This window comes from Phyllostomus hastatus, unplaced genomic scaffold, assembly GCF_019186645.2.
Source record: "Phyllostomus hastatus isolate PE091 unplaced genomic scaffold, TTU_PhHast_1.1 phas_contig_283, whole genome shotgun sequence".
Lineage (NCBI taxonomy): Eukaryota > Metazoa > Chordata > Mammalia > Chiroptera > Phyllostomidae > Phyllostomus > Phyllostomus hastatus.
Window position 1 is genome coordinate 2,177,309 of NW_025333833.1, and position 24,946 is coordinate 2,202,254.

Here is a 24,946-nt window from a genome sequence, read left to right on the forward strand (position 1 = left end):
AAAAGTGTGCGCCCACGTGCAGCCACGCCTCTCCACGCTCCGGGCCGCGGGGGTCCCTATCCTTCCTTTAGAGTGCCCCTGGGCCCTGGGGGAGCCCGAGCAAAACTGGGAAGGGAGCGAAGCGGTGCAGAAGAAGGGCTGTGAGAAACACGGACGCTCCACTACCCCACTGCACAGGTTGCGCTGCAGGAGGGAGCGCTGGGGAGGTCACGCATGCGCGGACGGCGCTTCAGGCGCGTGGAGAGTCGCGCATGTGCAGAGCCAAGAAGGAAAAAAATGGAGCGCAGGGGTGACTGGCAGGCTGAGGGCGTTTTAGCGACGGAGGAGCTGCCTCGGCCGAGAGGCGCGTGCGCAGAGCGCCCAAAGGGGTGGGGCTCCTCTGCGGGGCCGGCCTCGCGCGCCCCCTGTCGCGCGCCCTGGGACAGGAAAGCGCGTGAGGGGCGGGGAGGAGGAGGCGGTGTGGAGGGCGGGCGGGGGGAGGGGAGCCGGAGCGAGGGAGGGCTTATCGACCCGGCGATTTTGGTTAAAATATTCAAAATGGCGGACGGAGGAGCAGCGAGTCAAGATGAGAGTTCAGCCGCGGCGGCAGCAGCAGCAGGTAATCATTACGGCATTTTACATATTCATATTCATACTCGAGCCCGGCTCCCGCGGCCCCCCCGCGACTTAGCATAATTTATTAGTACTCAGGATTATTATAATTAACGGCGGGGAGCTGGGGGGCCGGAGAGCGCCGAGCCCCCGCCGGGCGCCGAGCGGAGGGGGAGAGAGGCTCGGAGCGGCCGGGCGGAGGGGCACCCGGGGCACCGGGGGCTGCGGCCCGGCCCGCCAGCTGCCCGGCCCGGCCTGCACCGCCGCCGCCCCGCCGGCCCGAGCCCGAGCGGGTCCGCGGCGGGGCCGGGGCCGAGGAGGACAATGAAGACGTTTTACATATTCATAGCGGCGGGCGGCCCGGCCGGGCGGGCGCGGGGGGGGCGTGGAGGACGGGGCGGCGGCGGCACAATGCCGGGAGGCGGCGGGCCCGGAGCGGACCGGCGGCCGGACCGAGCACGCGTGCCCCCGGGAGCGGCGCGGGCGGGGCGGGGCGGCGGGGGGCGTCCGCGGGGAGCGCCCGCCGCCGCCCTGGGCCCAGGGGGTCTAGCCGGGGTCACGGCCCCGGCACCTAGTCGCACCCGCTCGCCCCCCTGGGGGCGGCCGGACCCGAGATGGCCCGCGCTCGACGTACGCGGGGCGGCGGGTGGGCGCCACTTCGCGCCCTCGGGGGGACCCTCGGAAGTCCCCCTCCGAGGGCATGTCCTCGGGCCGGCCGTCAGCAGCCCTGTGGGTCCCCGTCGGGCAGCGTCCCTGGGGAGCGGGGTGGGAGGCGCCGGCGTGGTGTGGCCCCCACAACCCCCCCTGACCGCACCGCCGAGCCGGGGTCGGGCCCCGCGTCGCTAGGTCCCCAGAGCGCGGCGGTGAGGCCGGCCGGCCCCTGGACCCCCGGCCTGACAAGTTGCTAATGTCCGGGTCTCCCTCCTGCGGGGAGTCAGGAGGCGGGGATCCCCTCCCGGGTCTGCGGCCGCGTCTTCTTGCCCGGGGGCTGGGTCCTCCCCGCTCGCCGCTGCGCCGATCCTCTCATTTGAATAATGTCTAATTCGGGGAGGTTTATATTATTGAAATGGCCGCCTGGCTTTCCCCGCCTCTCATGTTTAGTAATTCAGACCTTTAATAACAGCCACTCACAGCCCAACGCCGTGTTTATATTTTACATTCGCCCCATGTGCTTTTGTGGTTCGATATGATTCTTTTTTTTTTCCTTGGCAATCCACAGGGCTCTGAGATCAAACCCAGGCTGTGCCGGGAAGAGAAGGGGGAGCGAGGCCTGGCTCCTCCTGCAGTTGCCCAGGCCTCCTGTTCTCTGCCGCCTGATTTATTTACTAATAACCAAAAGGACTCCCCCCACCCAATCCACGCGCACCCCCTCCTCTCCGGGCCCAGGCGACCCTCCTGGGGCCTCACCAGCTTCACAACAGCCTCGAGCTGAGCATCAGCTCTGCGCTGTTTTTGTTTTCTGTTTAAAAAGGCTTTCTTATAGTTTGCAGTAATATTGGGCCTGAGGGGTGGGGAGGGGAGGGAAACGGTCCTGTTCTCCGGGGCCAAGCGGAGCCTATTTGGGTTTCACTTTGTTTTGCGGATCGGTACCCCTCTCCCCGGGCCCCTGCCCCGAGTGAAAAGCTGGCACGCTCTGCGGAGGTGAGGCTGCAGGGTTTCCACATCCCGTCTTTTCTCTTTCTCCAGGAGTTGTGGAATGGACAAGTGTTTTAGAAATCCCGATTGACAGCACTTTCAGAACTTTCTCAGGGCTGCACTGCCTTTTCAGCCTCTTCACTGAGATCTAAAATGGGCCTTATACTAATTTTGTGCCACTCACAGTGCGGACTTGTGCGTTTTGGTTGCGGCACTCCCGAACAGCACTGGGGTCTGCCTTCCCTGTGTGTTTGTGCTGGGGGTGAGTGGGTAAAAATGGAGGGATGAACACGAACATGGTGTCCGCCGTGGAGCTCACAGCCCTGTCAGCACGCCCGCCTGCCTCTCTGCGTTGTCAGCATTGATTTGGTGGTCCCCGCAGACTTGGGGCAGTTGATCTATGAGGGGCAGATTAACTTCGGCCACGCGGAAGAAGCAGTGGTTTTGATTTCTGGACTGTCCTTTGGTAAAGTTTTCTTTGAACCCTTTTGTTTTGTACAGTCGGAGTGTGTCTTTAACACCGTGGTGTTGTTGCTAGCGGAGGAAAGCATCAAGAAGTATTGTTTCACACTGACGTGTTAAACCTCTGAAATTCTGTTAAGGCACTTCGTGGTCACTTGCAGGCTACAGGTTGGGTGAGATGTTGGTCTTCAGTTTAATTTGTAACAAAATTCAAGGTTTGATGGGCTAGAAGCAAGCCAATTTCAAATAACCAGTTTTCACCATTTTTCTTCCTTAACCTCAGTAGGCAGGCCCCAAATGTAGCAGGGGAAATAATCTGTAGCTTCCACCAGCACGTTTAGGTGAATGACTGTTTCCCAGACCTGAGGCGTGAGGTCAGGTGAACAAAGAGCAGGAATATGATTTTATGCCTGAAGTAGCATATGTTTTTACACCCGATCCCCAAGATGTGGTCAAACTGGTGATGTCATTGACAGAGGACAGCGTGCAGTTAATTTGATTTACTGTCCCGAGGTGAAGTGTAGCAATGAAACCTTCTCATAGGGAAGCCATTTATCTCGGGACAATTTCCTTTATAGCTGCAATTTAACCACCACCGAGGCCGCAGGTATTTTATCCGAGAGGAGAAAATGTACCTTGCATTTTACAAACAAAATTTCATGGTGCAATTTTTGTAATGCAGAAAATGATGAGTGTTATTAACTGGCCTTTATTCTGCTTGGCTTTCCATGCTATTGTAAAAATTCATTTCCTCAGATTCTCAAACGGATCACCCTAGAAGTGATCCATACGCGTGCCCATTTTATTAGACGGGCTCTTCGTGATCCCCAGACTCCCGGGAGGAGCCGTGCTTCCCGACCGAACCGGGGCCGGCCCTGGCCGAGGGGGAGGCCGCAGGTGCCTCGGGCCTGTTTCCACGCGGGGGCTGAAGTTGGAGGCGGCGAGGGCTCCCTCGGCTCCGGGGTTGAAATCAGTGTTTAAAACGAGGAGGACCACTGACAGGGAAGCATGTGCTTGGCAAACAGTTTTTAAAATTATAATTCAGAATTCTTTTGGGTTTGTTTTAAATTAGTCTGGACAAGTTCGTGCATCTTACTTTGATTGATAAGTGATTTTTAAAGTCGTCCCATTGTGAGGTAGGCATTCCACTTACAATTTTTGATATATGAGTAGATTTCCTATTAGGCTTTTTTTAAAATCCAACTAGTTTATTTCCACGATGTTTAGAATGCTCTGGGAGTGCGGTGTCTCTGCCGAGCTGCATCCCTGACCCTGACTGGTGACCCACGGCGTGCTTGATGGCTGCGCGGGCCCCCAGGATGGAACCTGCCTCCTGCCTTTGCACCTGCCCGGCGGCTTCCCGGGAGTTCCCCGAGAACCCGTGGTCGCTTCCTTCCCTTGTCCTGCCCGTTAATTATAACGGTGCTTTTGAATTCAGGTCCTGAACATTCATGTCACAGCTGACCAAGCGTTTTTAATTTTTAAAAGGACTGTTCTGTTTCTAAGCCATTCCTGTACCAGTCATTTTTAACATCTTCCCCAAACTAATTTCTAATTCCTTTCATTTTGTCATTGTCAAAAATCCCAGCAGCCGAGGGAAACACGAACCGCTGGTGCTGCTCGGGCTCCAGTGGCGCGGTGTTCCGCCGCAGCTCTAATTCCCTGCTCTCCGCGCGGATGGACGGCCTGGGGCGGCGGGAGGGCGTGTTCCGCTGCCGCGGAGGCTGGAGTCTTGGTCGATCTGTTATCCACCTGGGCAGGGGTGCAGAGAGGAGGTTGGGGTCGGAGCCTTAAGTTAAATCGCTCCTGTCGAGCCACCAGAGATGTGTAACGGAGCCTTGACCGTCTTAAGCAGGTGGTTCTAAACCCACAGAACTGGACATTTAAATGTACTCTTGGGTAGTGTTTTCCATTCGAAATGAAATATTAGAAGTTTTTGAATCTGTATCACTTGATCCTTAATTTAGTTGTGTTTTTAAAGTGGGCCACTCATGTTCATGACTGCGTGTGGCCTTTGCACCAGGAAGGCTGCACCGTCGTGCGGCGGCCATCGTTGAGCTGCGGCCGCTCGTTGGGGTTGGCGTGGGGCGTGGGGGACCCGCAGCCCGGTCTCTGCGCCCCACACTTCTTTCGGTCACTGCCTAAGTTAATTTTCCTTTAAAGTTCTGTATGTGGCCGTCGTTAATTTGCTTTTATATGGCAGTGTTTGTTCAGTTGCCCAGTGTTTGTAATTCATAAAGACCGTGAAGCCTAATTTTAAGCAGAAACGTGTTTTCCTAATGGAAGTGCTTGCATTTAGAACTATTAAAATAATTACCGTTTACAGAGCAGAACAAGTCACAGACAAAACATGCCCTTTTTCGGTCACCCTGTTCTTGTAGCTGTCGTCTACCTCCTTTAGTGTTAAATGCCCGAGCAAGCGTGCTCACGTGTTTCTCCGGGGAGTCTAACGCTGGGCTGCCGCGTGTGGCCTCGGTCGTCCCACGTGCAAGTGCACTTTAGTTTGCGCTCGAGTTTCCGTATCTCTCCTGGATGAAGTCTTTCCTTCTCTACCTTTCCAAAGGAAGTTCTTTGGACCAGAGTTTTCCTTTATTCTTATCTTTTCGTGTTGCTTAAGTAAGCTAAATATCTTCCGGAGCGGAGTCAGGGTTGGGAGAGGTGCTAATTACGGTTTGCAGAGAAGGGCCGCTTCCTCCTCCGTCTTCTTTCGCCGGGCGTGTTTGCACCTCGTTGACGTTTTGTGAGTGAGGATAACGGGACAGCCTGGTAGGTTGGTATTTCTTCTCAGGAACGGGTCGGTTTTACTCCGTGGCGACATCTTCCTGCCCGTGTTCGAGGCTGGCAGCGAGCCCTTGTAAACTCTCTCGGCAGTAATAGCAATGGAAGCAAAAACAAAAATAGCCCGAGCAGAGCCATGGCCTGACTTGCTGGTCCACTTACAGGGTGTTTGGCGTCGGAACGTGAGGACTGTCCCGAGCTCCAGGAGCTCTGGTCCAGGGAGCCCTGCCCACGCCGCGCGTGGGGTTTGCGCCGGAGCCCTGAGTGCTTTCACTGAAGACGCTCAGGCGCTGGGCACCGGTGTCTTGTAGTCAGTGACGGATGTGGCTGCTTTGTTTTTTCTTTTTAATTTATTCTTTCCAGTTAAACACTCAAGTTGTTAGTGTTGCTTAGATTTCGCTGACAGGACTAGTAAAGAGCAGAAGAAGAATCAGCCAGCCTCTCAATTTATCAGATGATTTTTTTGAGTACTGTCCAGGAACCTGAGTATTCATCGAGAAAAGGATACATAATATTATTTTTTTAAAAGACAACATGAAAAGCCCAAAGCGGGGCCCAGTGTGGATGTCGGTGGTAGTGGCTCTATGCAGCCTGCAATACTATTGGAAACCACTGCCAGTGCGGTGTAGTTTGTCACGTGACTCGTTTCATAATTCTCCGTGTCACTTTGTAAAAACGTTGGAATCATAGAATGGTATGTAAGTAAGATTAGTAACACAATGGAAATTATGGCCCGTCTCATTTTGCTGTGGGCATTCTTTCTGCAGCGGGAGATGTGAGCGCCGTGCTGCGGTGCCGGCGCGGGGCCGCCTTCGGTGATGGAGTTCGGCCGCCTGGCTTTGGAGCCTACAGCGTGAATTTGCTTTTTTAGAGAAATGTGACTCAACTGTTTTCTTGTTTTAGTATGCTTATTGAAATGGTCTGCTTAATGAAAAAAAAAGCCCCCCCTTTTTTGCTGATTCATACTGCAGTAAGCAAAGTATATTATAATCAGTCTCTTACAAATAGTTTTTTAAACAGTTCTTTGCTTACAAAAGTTGTCTGCAGTGCCAGAGTGGACGTTCACTTAGCAGGGACGTTGGAAAGACGGCGTGTGCAGTTACATAGGAAAGTACATACCAGGCGATAGCGATCAGAGGCGAGATCAGGGTGTGTCCTCACGCCGAGGGACCCACGTGCCCTAGAATCGTGCGGCTGGCAGGTGATGGGATGAGCCAGCCCCAAAGCCACGACTGGACAGACAAGGAACTGTTCCCGGTGGTTCAGGGATGTGCTCACACTCTCCGAACTGTCGAGTGACCACGGAGAACACAGGACTGGACTTTCCAGTCCCCTCCTGGACCCCAGTCCCCTCTACCACGTTGCTGCTAGTCAGACTTCCGGTGGAAGGTGAGACATTAAAGCTGAGCTTAATGGGGCAAAAAGACATTGGAGGAATGGGAAGACAGGCGGTGGCTTAGGCTGTGCTGTGAAGGTCAAGTGCGGGGAGGCTGGTGGAGGTTGTTGAAGTGTGGAATCGTGGTGGAAGGCATGCAGGATGGTTTGAAATAGGAAGGGAGAGGCTGGATCCATGGAAACCGTTACATAGAAGCTGAGTTATGTTGTTCTTGACTGATCGCTTTACGTGCTACTGGAGACACGTACACACGATAATAAGACAACGACCTGACCTCGAGAGGCTTTCGATCTGGTGTGAGGTAACGAAACAGAGTCCAGGAGGAAGACTTTGGGGGCGCTGTCCGTTTACATCGCAGAATGAGACCCTGGGGGAGAGTCCGGCCTGGTCTTACAGCAGGAACTGTGCTCTTTCTGACCAGTGGTTTGGTCTCCAGTTTTCTGGACACTGAACTGTCTCCTTGACTTAGTTTTCTCTCCAAATCCAACTACAGTGTCGAGGCCAGATTGTTAACCTGAAAGATTACACAGGCGGTTGTGGTATGCGTTTTTCTTAGCTTCATTCCCAGTTCCATTTTTTCTGTATTTCTTTTATTGCTTCTCCCTTAAACGCTTGTTATTTTGTGTTTTATGTGGGTTACTTGGTATCCTTTCTGGAGCAAGGCAGGTATAAAATAAAATAAAATTGCCATAACTATGACATAATGATAATGTGTGTGTTTTTATAATATGTTAAAATTTATAGCAGTGCTCTTTTATTACCTCAGTTGATCCTTTCAGGCAAGAATTATTATACCCATTTTATAGGTGAGTAAAATAAAGCCCAGGTTAAGTGACTTTCCCAAGGTCATGTGCTTAATAAGCACTGAGCGCATTTGGGGGACAGCCAAACCTGCAGGCCCTCCAGCGGGGGGCGCGGGGAGCACGGGGAGGGGGCTCTGACTCTGGGCTGCTGGCGCAGGAGTTGGGGTCTCACGCGTGAGGGGTAGGGAACCACGCGTGAGTGTCTCTGTTCGTGAGCTGTGGCCGGAGCCCTTCACGTGACATGTTCAGCAGCTGATTAGAGCCCCAGGGGAAAGGGTCTGCGCCCAGGGGCCTGAGGGCAGAGCAGGGGACGCCGGGAAGCCGTCGGGGCCGGGCGGGGAGTTCAGCGCCAGACGTGTCGTTGCCAGGTTTCACACTCACGGGGGAGGTCGGGAGCTCTGACTGAAGGACGAGTGTGACCGGGTAGAAGTGCGAGGGCTGAGGTTTGCGCTCCTGCCCCGTGTGGCCTGAGCACGGAGCCTGAGCACTGAGGTCCAGACCGCGCCTCGCGCCTCGGTCCTGCCCGCGTGGCCGTCCTCCAGCACCCGGAGGTGGTGACGATGCCTGCGCTGGGGCGGCCCCTCTCCCAGGCTGCGCACTTGTCAGGCCTGCGGGCTCGGACCGGCCGCCCCGCGGCTGTGCTGCCAGGGCACTCTGTGGGCACGGGCGTCACCCTGGGACGGGGCTGCCCCCTAACGCTCTCCCGAAGCTTTGTGCCGCGGCGGCGGCGGCGCTGTGTTGGGGGGAGCCAAGCGCGTCCTTGACCTCCGCCCACCCTGTCGCCTGCCCCAGCTGCCTGTGCGTTCTTATCTCCCACCCCTTCCGTGAGGACCGTGACGGCACGGTCCGCCCAGGAAGTCCCGGCGGCCCACACAAACACAGCGGTGCTGTTTTCTTAATCAGGTTTTAATTTAAAAAAAAATCCCCCTAAACCGTGTTGACCAGCTGTCTCGGGAGAGTTGCCTGGGTTGTCCTGCTGCCTGCTTCAGGCTCCTCTCCGGTGCTGCGCCCCGTCCCGCCTGTCCCCGCGTGAGACACGGGACCTGCTGGTAAACCCTCCGTGGGGACCAGGCTGGTGTTTGGGGTGGTGCTCTGGGAGAACCTTGCCCACGAGCCCCCATGGCACCACCTGCACCCCCGAGTGTCTGGGGGGGTGCCGTGGAACGAAGAGGACACAGGAGGCTGAGGACCTGGGGGCTCCAGGCCCCAATTAGCTTGGTGACTTTGGGACAACTTACTTCTCTGCTGATTTTTTTCTTTGTTTTGCATTTGTAAATAAGATAATTCTCAAACTTACTTTCTTTGTTTGTTTTAATCCCCCCCGAGGACATATTTTTATTGTTTCTTTTCGAGAGAGGAAAGGGGTGGGGGGGGAGAGAGACGGAAGCACTGGTGTGAGAGGGGCGTGTTGACCGATTGCCCCTGTGCGCGCCCGAACTAGGGATCTGACCTTAGCCCTTTGGTGCGCAGGACGACAGTCCAGCCACCCGGGCCGCCCGGCCCGAGTTCTGCAGCCTTCAGAGCCGTCGGAGTTCTCTTTGGAACGAACGTGAGGCCGGCTGGCTGTGTGAGAGGGGGCCGAGCCGCCGCTGCGGGGGCGGGGGTGGGTGCGGGCCGGGAGGGCCTCCTGCTCGCCCCGCTGGCCCGCGGGCTCCGTGCTGGGCTCCTGGGACCCCAGAGGTGTGTGCGGTTGTCGTCCTCACCTGTCGGGCAGGAGAGGGCCGTGTGGAGAGGCTGAGTGCCCACCCGGGCCTCTGACCTGTTTCGGGCACGGGGGCTGCAAGCAAGAGCATCGTCCTGCTCCTGGCCATTAGTGTCCACTCCGAGTCCACGGAGGGGCCAGTATTTGGGGACAGCTGTTTCCGAGCTTGCCCTTAGCGCTCTCCGGTGGTTCCCAGGCCCAGATCGAGGTCCAGAGCCGTCCGCGCATGGCCCTCCGCCGCTCGGGGAGACCGGCCCGCACTTGTGGCCCTGACGCTGACCCAGCTGCCCACCGTCTGCGGATGTGGGCGCGGACCCGAGCGGTTTGTGTGCGGGTCGCTGACCCTGGTGCCCAGCGTCCTGAGCCTTTCGGACTCTCGCGAGAGTTCTGTTTTAAACTGAAGCTGTTTGCAGATGTTAACATTCAGCCCATTTTCATTCGGGGCGTCATATTTTTCACGACCCAGTCGGCTAGATAGGGAATTAGGTTTGCCGTGGCTACAGATTATTTTGATTAACATGTGCTGAAAATGTTTTAACGTTTCCCAAATGAGCTGGTACTTAAAACTGACGTACGGGCAGTGCGATGGCCTTCTTTCCCATACTCCCTCCCTGCCAAGCTGTGGTCACACGGGGTGCAGGCTCCAGCTGCAGAGACGCGACAGCTGGCCGTTGTCCTGAGGAGCAGGCGGTCATCGCCGGGCGCTGGCGCCCCCGCCCTCACACCCTCTCCGCCACGCCCGCGTCGCTGCCTGGCCTGGAGTGCTGCTCTCCCGCTACCTCGCTGGGCAGCTCCCCCGCCCCCGCTCCCTCACGTGGTCAGCAGAAATGCTCCGTTGGTGGGCTGTGCTGTACGTCCATGCGTGTGCCAGTCACCTAGGTAGAAGGAATGGCTGAGAAGTCCGCTGCCGCGGAGGCAGGGCAACGTCGCTGTGGCCTGAGAAGACGAATGGACCGTTGGGGGTTGTGCTGGGAGGAGTGGTGTGGTTCCAGGGGATCAGACTGGGGTCAGGGGGCGGCCCTGCTGCTGTGCGGGGCAGGGGCTCCCAGAGCACGCCCCCGAGTGTGCAGACACACACAACTGTGGGCCCCAGCACCTGCGTCCCCCCCCCGCCCCCGAGAGCACGCACGTCGGTGAGGGAGGGAGTCACGGCGCGCGGCCCGGGGTGTGGCGGCCCTGGCCCTGGTGTTTTTTGCGTGGCTCCTTGTTCTGTGCGATTTTCCCAGGCGAATAATCCTTTTTATTTGCTAGGTGTAATCTCTGGGCAAAAAGGCTGACTTTTTAAAGATTTCTGAATTGATTTATTTAGATGAATGATTTCTGCTGGCTTACATAACAAATGATAAGTTGGCTGTGGAATTATTACTCAGGGTGGCTGTGGCTGGCCGCTGGTGATTCCAAGGTCAGCCCGAGAGGCCCAGGGAGGTCAGCAGGGGGGCGCTTTCCGCCTCGTCCGGCCCCGGGAAGCTGGACTAGACGGCACATCTGCCGGCGTCACCGCTCCGAACACTCAGTGGACGCGCCTCTCCCACCGACAGCCCTCCCGCACGTCCTGCCCCGCCTCCCTCGCCCTCTGCGCCGGCCGCCGCGCCGTGGTTCATTGTGCTGGTGGGCCGCCCTCGGTACCTCCTCCCTTTCGACGGGTGTTCGGTGTTCTCCGTGGTTGTACGTGTCCATTTACGTGTGAGAATCTTGTCTCCGGGCAGACTGTCGTGGAGAGGTACCGTGCATCCCATATTTTTGTCTATGAAGTAGGTTTTACCTTTGATATCTGAGAGTTTCCCCTCAGTCTCTCTGAAGTTTTTGCTATGGTGACAGGTGAAAAATACCTGTTTTCATTTTCATAGTTTCACTGTGAGTTGGGCATCTTATTAATTTTTTATTTTTCTGTACACTTTCCCAGTGTGATGTGATGTCTTTCTCTTGTTGTATTGTACTAGTCCCAGCCGTTTTAGAATACCGTGGTTTTCCAGAACATTTGTAGCTTGTTAAATACAGAGTAGGGCAAGAGTAGGTTTACTGTTCATTGTTTGGGTGGAAAAGTGATACAACAGGTAGTAAGTAAATAACACTAGTGCGAGAAGGAGCCGCGTTTTGCGTGATCTCTCAGCTGCAGCCCTGCTGTTGCCGTGCCCGGTGTCCCTCTCCGGGGGGCTCCGCCCCGGCCCAGCCCCGCAGGCTGACCCCCGTGTCTCTCTCAGGAGGCGGCGTAGGGTGAGCATGGAGCCTGGGTCGCCCCGGGGAGTTCCCGGACTGCGGGAGCATCGCCCAGGACGTCTGCCCCGATGTCTGTTCCCTGTTTCTGTAGGTCCTCTGCAGGCCTGTACCTCAGCGCCCTCACTTATTGGTTGACTTGCTTCTTTTCAGACTAGTTCAAGGTCTTTGAGGTCAGGGACTGCATTGCACTCCCGGCGTCTCACACAGGCGCGCTGTGCGTTCGGTGCTCAACAAGTGTTTGTGGGACGGTGCTCGCCGCTCAGGGTTCCTCCGCCTGTGCCTGCCGGGGGGGTGCGTGCTGGTGCCCTTCAGGGAGCCTGGCCCACCACAGAATGCCACAGGGGATGGCCCCTGCGGTGGGAAATGGCTAATGATGAATTCTGTATTTTCTTCATGGTGTATTGGTATTTATTGGTTGTGTATCTCAAATACTCAGAGTTATTCAACCTTGAGCACAGTCGACTTTCCAGGGAGATGGAGCATGATTTTCTCGTGACATCGGGTCCCCGCCAGAGGCCTCGGCGAGGGCACCGACCCCGGACAGACAGACCTGGGCTGCAGTCCTGGCCTCGCTGCCTCCCGGCTGTGGGCGTGTGATTTAGTTTCTTTGGAGCACTTTCCAGAGCGCCCTGTCTCACTCAGTGAGCCGGCTCGCGGCAGGTGCTGCCGGACGCCTGCGGTTTGAGAGGCCCTGCTGCGCTGTGTCCCGGGTGTGTGACTGGGGCGGGCACAGTGCTGGTTTCTGCGGCTGGGCCCGCACCCCAGGGTGCTCTCCCCCAGGACTGGGCACATCTGCCCTCCTCTCCCTGGGCCCCCACTTCTGTCCACTGAGCAGAGCTTCAGCCACAGTTGAATCTTGTTTATCTGGAGCCTCTGGGTGTGCAGGCTCACCGCAGTTTGAAAGAGATGGTGCGTTTTTGGAAGTATAAAAAGCAGCTGGCAAACACGTCCCCCTGTTCCGACCCTGACCCTGCGTGGTGGCCGTCGTGCTCCCTGCACCTCCCCCTCGGCGTCAGGGGCGGGGCTTGCAGCCGCCTGTCGGCTGCTCTTTCCAGAGGGGGCGGTCGCGGGGTCTGGGTGGGCAGCCGAGCCGTGGCGCTGTGGTCCTGGAGAGTGCCCACCCCCCGCACAGAACTTGCTTTCCGCAGCAGGGCGGCTGGCGTGCACTCACTTTTTCACTCTGCCTGCTCTGAGGACGTTTTCATTTCCAGTCCGGTGTGGGGGGGAGGCTGGAGTGCACGCGCCTCCCACAGACCTGTCCTCCAGGACTCGCCCAGAGTCTCCTCAGTGCTGCACGGAGTGGGGTGGGGCCTCCCAGCAAGCGCGGGGTTCCCCGTGGCGTGGGGAACAGGACACTTAAGGAAGATGACAGTAAGGGCCAAGGTAATTTACTTCCCGGGTGGGCATGGCTCGGCAGTGTGATGCGTGAGCCAGGCTTGCTGTGCAGCTGCAACAGCACTGGACGTCCGTGGTGGCTAGGAAAGATGACCGTGACTTTGAGGGGCGGGGGGGCCGGCAAGAAGGCCGTCTGACTGTGCAGGTCGTGGAGCCGACACACCCCCTGGACCGCGCCGGCCGCCCGGAGAGCCGAGGGGACAGTAGACCCTGCCTGTAAAGCGATCTTTCTGTTTCCTTTATCGCCTGTGGCTGTTCTTTCCACCAGTGTGAGTGGGATAGTAAGTATCTCTGAATATCGCATGTAACTTAGACCATATAGTAAGTTTAAGTTTACACAAAGTCATCGTTTTGCTACCATTTGTCTAATTTCTATAAATAAAAATTACTTGGGACATTCTTTGATCTTTTCTCTTCCTCATTTCCCTTCCCCGTTTCCCCAGTGAATTAGAGTTGAGTGGTTTTATATTTTAAATCCACATGTCATATACTTGAAATCCTTTCTCTCTTGACTTCTCATGTGAGTTTTTTTCTGACTCCTTAAATTTAAAAAGAAAATTTTGCTTATGATTCATTGAGGTGAATGTTACTCATTTATTTCATTTTGTCGGAAATTTAAGGTGGCCTACAGGAATTCATAAACTCGTAAGAAATGCGCAGTAAACATGTAAAATAAAAAAGCCTAGTGTAGATCTCTAGTTTTTCTCAGTGGGGCACACCCGTTTGAGCTTCACAGTAGACGGTGCGGAAGAGAAGCCTAGTCAATTTATGTCATGACATTTGAAAGCAAGCAGACTTTTATGTTTAAAAAAAAAGCGCAGTTTCTGACTGTAAGATCAGAAGGAAACTTCTTCCTGGAGGGAGGCCTTATAAGCAGGGCCCCCACGGCGGCACCAGCCGCGGGTTCCCCGCAGCAGCCCTACTGTGTGTGGGCGCACCGACCCCGCCGCGGCCCCGCCAGGCCAGCACCTGCCGAGCGCCTCCCGAGGACGCTGCCGGGACACTGGCGGGGAGGCGAGCATCGCCCAGGACGTCTGCCTCGAAGAGGGGAGCCTCGGGGGAAGGGTGGAGGGCGGAGGTGCTGCGCACCCGGAGGCAGTCGCGCATAGATGTTCTCTCAGCTTCTTAGAGGTCCTGAGCTCCGGGAGGACGGGGGTGTGTTTGTCCTGTCCGCGGTGGTGCGGGGTTGCCGCCGTTAGGAAGTGTTTTCAGCATAAAGGCTGCGCTGCACTGGGTTTGAAATTGCATTAGTCGGTCGTTGTCATTGAAGGCAGAGAGAACAGAGGGACTTGTGGTTCGAGGAGGCTGGCTGGCCACTCAGGCGGCACGGAGAGGGGCCTGACTCGTTGGCGGCTCAGGGCCGGCCAGCCTGGCTCTCAGAACCCTGACCTCGTTGCCGCGCCTGCGGTAACTGAGTTCAAGGGACCTGGCCCTGGCTCTGCGCGTCCGGGACGGGATGGAGAGGAGTGGGAGCCTCGCCTGCCACGCCGGCCTGCGCGCCTGCTGCTGGGACGCGCACTTACGAAGTGGGCGGAGCTTCCGCAGTCTCTTACTGTGGTCTCTTACAGTCTCTTCGCTTCAGGAGGAGCCTGGCTGCACTTACAGTTATTGCTCAGGCCTCTTGCTTGGTCAAGGCCGAGGAAATCCATTCGTTATGCACCAGACACACCTTGTCCGCCACCAGCCACATCCTGGCCATTTTCTTCTCCGGGCTGCCCTTGTCTTGGCTCAGGCACACTGTGCTCTAAAAACACTGCTTGCCACTGAGAGGGACAGCACGAGGCTAGCTAGCCTGCTGCGGAAAGGGGAGAGTTGAGATTCAGCCTCTGGACCCCGAGACTCTCGGCCCCCACAGCCACGTCGGCCCGCAGCGAGCGTGAGCGCAGTGCCGCCCGGCGTGCCTTTGCGACCTTGCCAGAGCCCGAGACCGCCCAGGACCCGTCCCGGGCGGCAGCTCAGGGGGTGACCCTGGCGCCTCCCCCAGGTGTGCGTGCACAGGGCGAGCTGCCGGGGCGGCGCACTGGCTCTCCTTTGGCGTTGTAGTAAATCTGACACTCCCACCCCACCCTCCCTTTCATTGTCGTTCAGGCAGGTGCGGGAGAGCTGGAGGCGGGGCACGGAGCCCTGAGCAGCGGGGCGCTTTGAAAAGCGACCGTGTGATTGCAGACGTGGACGTCTCCTGTCAGCGCTGCACGGGGCCCAGGAGCCTGGACGGCCTAAATTACGTTAGGGTAGAGGGACTGGGTCGTGATAGGGAGGTGGCCGTTTATTTTTTTAAAAAGTGTGTTAGGGCCATACCTCATACAATATGCAAAAATGCATTCTGAGGAGGTTAAAGATTTGCATGTTTAAAGAGATACTCAGAAAAGTACTTGGACAAAATTAGGAATAATTTTTATTTAGTTTCGGGTGGAAAGGATTTTGACACAGCACACAACTCAGGTGCCGGGAAAGGAGGTGGGCAGAGCTACCTGACTGCCAAGTGGTTACGGTTCTGCGTGCCGGAGGTGCCAGGGGCACGGCTGCGCAGTATGTGCGGGAGTGGCAGAAGCCCGTGTGAACGATGCAGCTACATGTGTCCTTCATCCATTACGCGCTCTTAAACGCCAGCACCAAGTGACAAGCCCCTGGGGGGGTGTGGGCGGGGTGTGCGAAGGGGCAGCTCACGCGGAGTGGGGGTGTGAGCAGGCGGACCCTGAGAGCGGCCTCCACTGCGCAGGCAGACACCTCTTCATGTCGGAAAGGTTAAAAGAACAACAAGAAAACCCCACCCTGGCTGGCAGGTGTGGCTCAGAGGCTTGAGCGCCGGCCTCAGAGCCAAAGGGTCGCCGGTTCAATTCCCAGTCAGGGCGCACGCCTGGGTTGTGGGCCAGGTCCCCAGGAGGGGGCATGTGAGAGGCAACCACCCACTGATGTTTCTCTCCTCCTCCTCCTCTCTTCCCCTCTGTCTAAAAATAAATAAATAAAATCTTTTTTTTAATAACCCGAAAAGGATGAAGGGACTGGGAAGTGTGTGCTTTTGGTGGGGCAGTGGGGCGGTTCGCACGGTGAGGGAAGGAGCAGAGTTGAAATGAGACTGGCCGTGGTTCAGAGTCAGCTCAGGAGTGTGTTTACATGCTCGGTCGTTTCGCTGCTTTCAAGGAGGAAGGAATAATTAAAACCACGGAATGGTTAAGGAGAGGAGGGATTCCTGATTGATCATGCAGGACCGCAGACAAACGGTTTGAGTCTGTGCCTCACTGAAGCCGAGTCACCGAAGCCGAGTGGAGTCACCATCGATTTGTTCCAAAATTTAAGTGTCTGGTAGGTGACTGCAAGTCGGCGCTGCAACCCACTGTGTCTTGGGCTGCGGGGCACGCACTGTGAGAGACGCCCCCGAGCCCGGAGCCGGGCCTTCCCCGCGCGACTGGAGCCCTGCCCTAGGACTGCCGGCAGTGACCCCGTGGGAGTGCCCACTGCGGCTCAGGGTCTGCCCCGGGGTCCCCGGTGGCAGGGCTCCTTGTCTGTCTGGCAGCAACCCTGGCGCAGGAGACAGCGGCCGGCCGGCCGGCCCTCCTCCTCTCGTTGGCGCCCGCCGCTGGTTGGCCAGTGCAGAGCAGAGACCTTATGGGGCCTGCCTCTCCCATGACTCCCCCGTCTTCCTGCGCGCACGGCTCCCCGGGCTCTGCGGAGCCTCTCTCCGGTGCCCGGTGAAATAACTAGATGTTCGTGAGCAGAGGGGGATCAGAAGGCTCCTTGCTTTTGGCTGTGCCGGGCTGTGGACCTAGTGGTGGCAGCCAGGCATTACCGTGGGGATGACGCGATGCTGTCACGAGAGTTTGGGAGCAGGGCGTGCTGTGGATAAATAAGTGAACAGCAAGTTTTGCTGCTTGAACTGAAATGCATTAGCAGACGACCTCAGGTGGCGGTCCCACCTTGCGATGGCGCCGCGCAGTGACAAGCCGAGTGCCGGGCGCGGTTTAAATGTCGTGCCGGAGCCCCCTCATGTCACCCTCACGTCACCGTGATGGAGGCATTTCACCTGTTTCGTGGATGTGGAAACAGGCACAGGGGAGTGAATTCCCCAAAGGTGGCACAACTAGAAAGTGGGGTACTCAGTTTAAAATAATTTAAGGGTACTGGTCCCAGTTTTCAGCCCACTTTAGTTAACTCCCGTATTTGATTGGTTCAGGAAGATACTCCGAAATTCTTCGTTATTGTCAACTGCTCTTTTCAAGGCTTTAGAAATGAAGCTGCGTGTTGGGTGGGGACTATTTTTAGAGACAGGTGTGCAGGTAAGGGCCGCTGTTCCTCTCTCCGCGTGTCCGTGAGTCCTGTGGACGCTGACAGTGGGCGAGCTGAGGGGCCTCAGCTCAGGGCTGCTGCCTGCTCCCCGAGGTGCAGCCTCGGTTCTGAGTTGTGCGGCCCGTCTGGGGCGCAGTCGGCACCCCGGCGGCCCGGTGGCACCTGCAGCTCCGGGCGCTGTGACGGGAGAGAAGCAGCGGGACCGGGGCTGGAACGCCCGCCGCTGGGCCCTGGGGCCTGGGTCGGGCGGGGCGGTGGGCTCTGTCTCCAGAGTCCTCTCGGTGGCCTGGGAAGGAAGGGAACAGCCGAGCCTGTGGAAAGCAGTGACTTCAGGCAAAGTTTCAGAAGTAAATACATGAAGTTTCTCAATGTCCTTTCTGCCAGCCCCGCCATCTTTCCTGCTGCCGCTTGTTCCTCTCACGTGGAACCCACTGAAATAAAGGTGGTGTGCTCAATCATTTTGCTGCAGTATTTGTTTAAATGTTTTATATTATAAAATAGGATCATCAGATCTTGATTATAGGCTCTTGTGTCCAAATCTTCTTTAGCTTTGATGCCTGTAGTTGAGAGTGGCCTGGGAGAGAAGAGGAGGAATATTTTCCTGCAAAGCCAAAAACAAAACAAGACAAAACAAAACACTCAAACTTTTTGGGGGAGGCTCTTTATATGTATGTTACCCTCTAGGAGACTCTAAAACTCCACTCTGAAAGCAAAGGGTTTTGGGGTAATGGTTGTCAGAATGTTTCAGATAAGTTCCAGTAGGGCTAAAATGTCCCCCTTTACAGGGGAGGGGCGGAGGCTCGGAAAGGTGAACCGACTTGTCCGGGAGATACCACCGCGAGGCACGGGAAGAGCCAGGGTTCAGACCCCGCTGTCCGATGTCGGGACTCGGGCTGTGCGGGAGGTTGAGCTCTGGGTTGCACTGGAGATAAACCCTCGCCAGTTAACGTGTGTTGCTGGAGCGAATACATTATTTTCAGAAGTTGTGGCACATGTCTTTCTGCCCGTGTCTCCAAACGTCCCCTGTGTAGTTCCCCACTTACCAGCGCCTTCGTCTCGTCGGCTCGCTCGGCTCCGAGTACCAGCCTTCTCCTTCCTCTTAGCTCCGGGCTTCTCGGAACTTCTCGTGGGCTCCCGAGCTCCTTCCTCGGCCGCACACCTGCAGTCCCCTCCTCAGCCCACTCCACTCTGGGTTCGGAAGAGGTTTCTGAAGCCACTCGCCAGGCCCTGGAGGACCGGCCTGCAGGCCGTGACTTCCGGCGTCTCCCGGCCGTGGGGCCGGCGTCGGCCGGGGTCCTCCAGGGCCGGGGCCCGGCGGGGCTGTGCAGCGGAGGGCCGGGGGGGCCGGGGCCGGGGCCGGGGAGTGCTGACCGGAGTCACGAGTGGGCCTGCGGCCCCAGTGGGGCTGAGAAGGAAGGGAAGGCAGGAGTGCGTGGAGGTGGGGGAAGGCGGGGGCCAGGAAGTGGAGTAAAGGAAGAGGTCCAGGAGGGACCAAGGTCCCCTCGCGGCAGGAGGTTCGGGTGTTGGAGGAGGCCCAGTTCTGGACGAGGACGGCGTTCGGGACGTGGCCGGGGCAGAGACCGCGGAGACAGCCTCGGGCCGCGGATGCCGACGCCCCTGGGTGAGGACGGGCTGTGAAGGGGCGACGCCGTGATTTGCAGGGCGCTCTCCCTTACCATCTTTGCCCCTCGCTTGCTGCCAGGTGGTAGACCCTCACTTCAGCGGGTTGTACTGACCTTTGTGATGGACATTTTCTCTGGTTCTCGTGGAACAGTGCACAGGCTTCCGAGAAAAGGAGTGTTACGTGTATGGCTCCATTCCTGTGTGCGTCACCTTTTTTGGTATGTTTCTTAGTGTAACTACTTACGTTAGCAGGGCTCTGACCTTATCTGTCATTCTGGGCAATCTGTTCTGGCATCTTCCTTCCAGAAAACAGAAAAGGATCCGGGGTGAAGAACAAGCAGAGGGACGCTCGTCTTTAGTTCAGGTGTTGGCCCCGGCCCGATAGTGTGGGGAGGGCGTGTCCGCCCTGGGTCCAGGGGAAAGGGAGCGGGAGTCACGGCTCGGGACACAGTGTTTTTGTTGGTGTTTGTTTTAATTAGGTGTAGTTGCAGTGTTGTAGGTGCTTCTCAGAATTTCAAGTGTGGTGTTTAACTTTTAGGTAAGAATGGAAAATGATGCTTACCAGTATTTTTATTCTTAAGAATGTTGCCACAAGACCATCAGGGAAACAGTGTGAATTTATGTTTGATGGAATTCGTGTATTGTTAGCGCCCCTGCCCGCCCCTGCCCGGCGGAAGGCCTGCCGGGGGCTGAAACGCGACGCGGGTGGTGACACAGGCTGAGGAGTGCGGTCCGGTCGGGTCCCACGGGCCCGGCACAGGGCCCGTCGGGGCACCTGGGCCTCGTTTTTAACCGTGGAGTGGGTCAGACGGACTCCGGAAACAGCTCCTGGCAATCTCACCAGCAGAAGAAACCCGAGGGCCCGCAATGCATGACATTCTTCAAGCTTCTGGCGTCCTGGGGCATTATACTATATAAAAATACAGTCTCGTAACACCCTGCTTTCTTTATTGTGAATTATTTTACTTCTTCAAATTTTGTTACCTTTCCTAATAGGTTCATTTTGGGCTAGATTAAAAATAAATATGCATACACAGACTTCAGTTTACTTTGCTAGGGTTCTAAAAGCAAGTTCATCTGTTACGTTAGTGATTTCAGAGTGTGTTCCGCAAGAAGTCAGTAAAGACTCAGCTAACAGCAGTTTCAGGCAATAGCAGTGAGATTTCTGTGCGCGAGGGCACGCGTGTGCACACGGAAGGGGCTACAAGAAGACCTCTGGCTGGACACAGAGGTTTCCGGCTTTGAGACGGGTCTGGCGTGCGTCCGGGCTGCAGGAGACCGGCCCGGCGCCCGTCAGCGTTCTGCTGAGTGGGGAGAGAAACGGAGTTTAGGGGGTAGTTTCAGCGTGTCGGTGGGAAATTATTGGTTTGATTTTCTTTCATGGATCTTTGTGTTGGGTACTAGGAAAATATGTTTTTTCATTAAAAGGTCCTACTTCTTGGAAATTCTCCAGGTTGACAGCCTGCCGCTTGTTGGCCTGAGGGCGTGCGTCTTGCGGACAGAGAGGGGTGTGCGGCGTGGGTGGAGACACCGTGTTATTTTGTCATCACCGAGTGTATGGCGCCGCAGACCTCCCGGTGCCTGATGGGAGACACTGACCTGTGTTCTGGTACTGAGGATGTAGAGGCAGGAGATATGATAGAAGATAATAATAATATTTTTCTGGTTTCTTCTTTCTATGTTGTTTAAGGTAAATGTACCTTTTCTATAAGGGTTGGCGATTTCCCCATGTTTTCAAATGTTTTCTCACCTTTTAATTTGTCCAGGGTCCCTTTGGAAGCTTCCTACAGACGAAGGCCGTCCTGTCTGCTGTTTGGGGGGTCTGGCCAGCCTTCTGTGGAGAGTGTATTTAGAGCCAGCAGTGGGGGCTCGTGCGTCGTGTCTTTGCAAGTGGGGAGAAGCACGGAGGTGTTTCCCTCCAGAGCACGCCTGCCACGCTGTGGCCCCACGGCCCCTCCCTGGCTGTCACTAGAGGGTTTGGAGTGGGCCTTGCCAGAGTGCCGTCCGAGCAGACTCCTGCAGTGTTCCACGCAGGAGACGCCCCAGCAGGAGACGCTGATAGGAACTTTTGGGGGGTCTAAGACCCTCAAATCTGTTGTCAGTGTTCTCTGCTGTGAAGAGGAAACAGCATCATTATAAACTCCATTGTTGATCATTCAAGAGCACACACCAGATTGTTATCCATGTTCTGTATACTTGTGTTAGGTTACAGCTTTGACTAGACCTGGTTTTTTACTTGTTTGCAAACTTTAAATCAAAGAACGTTCATAACTGAGCACAAATGCAAAACGAATCAGTGTTTCTGGCCAATAGAAAAACTTGAACAATCTTTGGAAGTGCCGCCGAGTGTGATGGCTCCCCGCTCCGGCAAGAGCCCGTGAGCGCGGGCGGCCCGTCGGGAGCGTCCGGGCTGCGGCGCGCTTTCTCGGCCGTGGTGCCGAAGACAGTGCCGGCGGGCATTGTACCAGGGGCTTCGGGCATGGACTGATCTGCCTATACACTTAACTCACATTCGTATGCTCGGTTGGGCCTTTGGGTGTTTGAGGAGCGGCCTGGCTGTACTGCAGCGCCGTGCACAGGGCAGCGCAAAGGGCGCGTTAGGAGGAGTTTGCTCCTGAGGTTCCTCCGAAGCTGGAGACGCACTTGACTGTCAAGGGACCGTCTGAGGCCGAGAGAGCCGCACTTCGAAGAAAGGCCCGCCACACTTGCTTTCGATGATTCGGATGATCATGCTTTTAGCTCGTACCAGCCCAAGAGTTTGTGCTTGAGGCTCAGAAACAAAACTTTAGCCTCTGTGAGTTTATAGAATGATTTACCAACCTTCTTGTATAGAAGAAGGTATCGTTCTTTTCTGCTATCCCATATTTTTGTAGGGTTTTTGGGGTTTTTTGGTAAAACTTGGAACTATATATGATTAAGGATTTTTTAATTTAAAGAAATAAAGACTCTGAGATCATTTTTCTTTTTGACTTGATGCTTGGTCTGCCTGTCTCTATGAGGAAAAGAAGAGAAAAGTTGGCTGATGTCTTTGCTATACTATTGCATTTTTTTCTCTTTGCTCCTTGCTTTTATGATGCAACTGGGGAAAAAGGCAGCTCAGTAACACCCGGGCTCGCCGGGAAGTTCTGTCCGTTTGGTCTTTGACTAGAATGCAGGCTGGAATCTCTTCTGCCTGGGTTATGCCCTTGGGCAAAATATTTCAGGCGCCTGTGTAATAACAGGTGAGCGATACTGTTTCAGTGGCACTGGGGTTTTTTAAAGCCTGTCCACACATGAGTTTTTGAAGAAGAAAACTTCTGATAATGCTGCTTCAAACCAGGAACTGCCTTAGTGTTCTTGAAGCATTTCAGTGAGCGTGCCAGCCTGCGGCTGAGGCGTGGTGGGCCGCGCAGGAAGCCGTCGGGCAGTGGCAGGTCTGCTGAGGGCCAGTCCGGCACGGGGGAAGACGTCCCAGTGGGCGCTCGGCGCAGGTCTCTGAGAAGTGGGGGCACCTTCGCCGGTCTCGCTCCCCCACGGGTGCAGAGTAGGGGCTGCCCCTTGAGCCCCCGGAGCAGCACGGGTGGACTCCCGGCTGGGGAGCAGTGTGAACAAAAAGACGGGGAAAACCAGCTCACTCAGTTTTGGGAATCGCCTGTGTCGCGTGATTAAACTAGGGCAGGGACGGGGCCAGTGGGCACAGACGTTTGTCGGTCAGGCACAGGTGCGCTGCAGGGGTCATTCTTCTTTTTCAAGCCGAGATGTATACGGTTTTTTAAACGATTTATATTTAGAGGGGACGGAGGGAGAAAGATAGAGGAGGAGAGGGAGAGTAACACTGATGGGGGAGAGAGACAGGGGTCGAGTGCCTCTCGCACGCGCCCCTGCCGGAGACCCGGCCCGCCCCCCGGGCCTGCGCCCTGGCTGGGGACGGAGCCGCGGCCTTCTGCTTCGTGGGACAACCCCCGGCCACCTGGGCCGCGGCGGTCAGGGCAAAGACCAAGACGTACCTGGTCGTGCAAAGGGGTGGGTGTGGCTGCTGGAGCAACCTGGGGAACGCAGTGGCTGGGGAGTCTCACCCCTTCTTGCGCCTGGCCCAGCCTCCCAGAGGCACTCCCCACCCAGCCGGCCGGCTGTGCCCTCCCTCCGCTCTGGGCGTCCCGCGGCACCTGTCGGCAGTGCCGGGTCTCCTGACGTTCGTGTTCCGAATCTGGTTCTTTGTGCTTGGACTGTTCTCTGCTTGCTTCCGAGATGTGTCTTACGTCCTAACCGTGTAGTAAGCTTCTCAGTGCAGCGTGGTACTTCACACCCACTTTAACCCTCGCGGCCCCCCGCCCCCCCCACGGCCTCTCAGATGGCGGCTCAGTGCAGTGCGGGGGCTTGAGGGCTCCTTCCACTGCGGCTCAATGACTAAGGCCCGAGGAAGGGCACATTTTAGAGGTTATTTATTTATTTTTAGAGAGAGGGGAAGAGAAGGAGGGAAACATCAGTGTGTGGTTGCTGTTCGTGCACCCTCTACTGGGGACCTGGCCCACTACCCAGGCCTGTACCCTGACCAGGAATTGAACCTGTGACCCTTTGGTTCACAGGCTGGCACTCAATCCACTGAGCCGCACCAGCAGAGCCTTTGAGCCACAGCAGCCAGGGCCGAGGGCAAATGCAACGTAAGTGTTGACTGCTTTATTCAACAGAGTTGTTTAAGTACGGACTTCATGCAGAGATTTGCAGGAAGCAAAAGGTGAATCAGAAACAGCCCCGCCCTCACACAGAAGAGGCTCTTGGTTGGTTTACAGATTACAATATAGTTGTTTGCGTGTGCATGTGTGCCTGTCCAGTTTCACAGAACGGGCTGGAGGTTGTTTATACTTGGTTTTAAGTGGGGAGCTCAATTATGTTGTTATAACCATGTGACTAGGAAGAAGCCGTCCTGGTGGACTGCAGGAAGGTGCAGCCGTCGGAGAGGGAGACGGGAGACGGCTCCACTGCGTGCACGTGGAGGGCTGGGCAGACGAGGGCGGCAGGAGTGAGGGGCTGGACGTGCCTGAGGAAGGCGGGGTTGACGGGCGGTTGGGAGTGGAGGGCGGCGCCGCATCTCAGGGAGACGGAGCGTCTCAGGGAGAGGGAGCGTCTCAGGGAGAGGGAGCATCTCAGGGAGAGGGAGCGTCTCAGGGAGACGGAGCGTCTCGGAGAGAGGGAGCGTCTCGGAGAGAGGGAGCGTCTCGGAGAGAGGGAGCGTCTCGGAGAGAGGGAGCGTCTCGGAGAGACGGAGCCTCTCAGGGAGACGGAGCCTCTCAGGGAGACGGAGCGTCTCAGAGAGAGGGAGCCTCTCAGGGAGACGGAGCGTCTCAGGGAGACGGAGCGTCTCAGAGAGAGGGAGCCTCTCAGGGAGAGGGAGCCTCTCAGGGAGACGGAGCATCTCAGGGAGACGGAGCGTCTCAGAGAGAGGGAGCCTCTCAGGGAGACGGAGCATCTCAGGGAGACGGAGCATCTCAGAGAGAGGGAGCCTCTCAGGGAGACAGAGCATCTCAGGGAGACGGAGCGTCTCGGAGAGAGGGAGCGTCTCGGAGAGAGGGCGCGTCTCAGGGAGACGGAGCTTCTCGGAGAGAGGGAGCGTCTCGGAGAGAGGGAGCGTCTCAGGGAGAGGGAGCGTCTCAGAGAGAGGGAGCCTCTCAGGGAGACGGAGCATCTCAGAGAGAGGGAGCCTCTCAGGGAGACAGAGCATCTCAGAGAGAGGGAGCCTCTCAGGGAGACAGAGCGTCTCGGAGAGACGGAGCGTCTCAGGGAGATGGAGCGTCTCGGAGAGAGGGAGCGTCTCGGAGAGAGGGAGCCTCTCGGAGAGAGGGAGCGGCGTGCGCCCAGCCCGGCCGAGTCGGAGCGGAGCGGTTTGACTTGGCGGGGACACGGGAGGGACGGTAGGTGAGTCAGGGCCGGTCTGTGCAGGGTCTTGACTGTCAGGCTGGGTGTGGGACTGGGTTCGGGAGACGGTAGGGAGCCACTCGGTGCTTTGAGTCATGTGAGCTGAGCCTCACTCTTGGAAGGTTAGTCTGGTTGAATTGCGAGTAATGAATGAATGGGAAAATGTAA

The 24,946-nt window shown here is 56.6% G+C and overlaps 1 protein-coding gene across 1 annotated transcript in view; it reads left to right on the forward strand.

Annotated features, from left to right (window-relative positions):
• Window positions 1–545: 545 nt before the first annotated feature.
• Window positions 546–24,946, forward strand: part of POU2F1 (POU class 2 homeobox 1) — an 88,429-nt gene continuing 64,028 nt past the window's right edge. The window contains exon 1 of the mRNA XM_045838386.1: window positions 546–598. The gene's annotated coding sequence lies outside the window, so the exon portion shown is untranslated. The remainder of the gene's footprint in view (window positions 599–24,946) is intronic.